Source organism: Bison bison, unplaced genomic scaffold (assembly GCF_000754665.1).
Source record: "Bison bison bison isolate TAMUID 2011002044 unplaced genomic scaffold, Bison_UMD1.0 scf7180017863006, whole genome shotgun sequence".
NCBI classification, from domain to species: Eukaryota; Metazoa; Chordata; class Mammalia; order Artiodactyla; family Bovidae; genus Bison; species Bison bison.
Window position 1 is genome coordinate 48,708 of NW_011493578.1, and position 1,473 is coordinate 50,180.

General features: G+C 47.2%; 1 pseudogene; it reads left to right on the forward strand.

Moving 5' to 3' along the window:
• The first annotated feature begins 536 nt into the window (after positions 1-536).
• Positions 537-1,473, forward strand: LOC104983621 (annotated as a pseudogene).

Here is a 1,473-nt window from a genome sequence, read left to right on the forward strand (position 1 = left end):
TCCAGTACTTTGGCCACCTCATGCAAAGAGTTGACTCATTGGAAAAGACTCTGATGCTGGGAGGGATTGGGGGCATGAGGAGAAGGGGACGACAGAGGATGAGATGGCTGGATGGCATCACTGACTCGATGGAGTGAGTCTGAGTGAACTCCGGGAGATGGTGATGGGCAAGGAGGCCTGGCGTGCTGCGATTCACGGGGTCGCAAAGAGTTGGACACGACTGAGCAACTGAACTTAACTGAACTGAATCAATTTTTTCTAGATTTAAAAGTAAACTAATGAAGGTTCAACTATGCTCTTCCTCAAAAGTTCTTGCTATCAACACAAGAAGCATGAGAAGTCTTAGAGTTGAGAAGGAAGGGCAAGTTCAAGGACCACAAAGGTGACAAGTTGCCTATGTGGCAGCTAGTCACAACCCTATAGGTAGAAAGTGAAGGTAGGAAGAAACACAGGCTTGTTGGCTTGTTGATGCTTTCAGTCATGGAGATGTGTGTTACATTGTAGGAATCTTCTCTGTTTTAGTTGGTTCCATGATCATGGAAAGACTCAATCAAACCAGCAGTGTCTTGAGTTCATCCTCCTAGAACTGTCCTCCCAGCCTTAGGACCAGAAGCCACTCTTCATTCTCTTCCTCACCATGTACCTGGTCACTGTAACAGGGAACCTGCTCACCATCCTGGCCATCAGCTCTGACCCCCAAGTTCATACCCCCATGTATTTTTTTTTTTTTTGAGTGTCCTGTCTTTCACTGACATTTGCTTCACAACAAGCATTGTCCCCAAGATGCTAGTTGACTTCCAGTCAGAGAAGAAGACCATCTCCTATGCTGGATATCTGACCCAGATGTATTTTATATATGCCTTTGGTGACATTGACAGTTACCTTCTGGCAGCCATGACCTTTGATCACTATGTGGCCATCTGTGACCCCTTCCACTATATCACCATCATGAGCCGCCACCCCTGTGTCCTGCTGGTGGCCTTCTCCTGCTCACTGCCTCACCTCCACTGACTCCTACACATACTTTTGCTGAATCAGCTCAATTTTTGTGACTCCAGTGTTATCCACCACTTCCTCTGTGACATCAACCCTCTGCTGAAATTGTCCTGCTCCTCCATATTTGTCAATGATCTCACAATAAAGACAGAAGGGCTGGTGTTTGGGGCGACCCCCTTCCTATGCATTGTTTTCTCGTATGTGCAAATCCTTGTAGCAGTTCTCAGGATCCCCTCAGCTGCAGGGAAATGCAAAGCCTTCTCCACCTGTGGCTCCCACTTCACTGTGGTGATCCTGTTTTATGGAAGCATCTTTTATGTCTATTTACAGCCCTTGTCCAGGTGCACTGCTCAGGACCAAATGGCTACAATAGTCTACATGGTCCTGTCCTCCATGCTCAACCCTTTCATCTATCGTTTGAGAAACTAAGACATGAAGAGGGGCCTGGGGAAGCTGATGGGCAGGAGGAAATCCTAG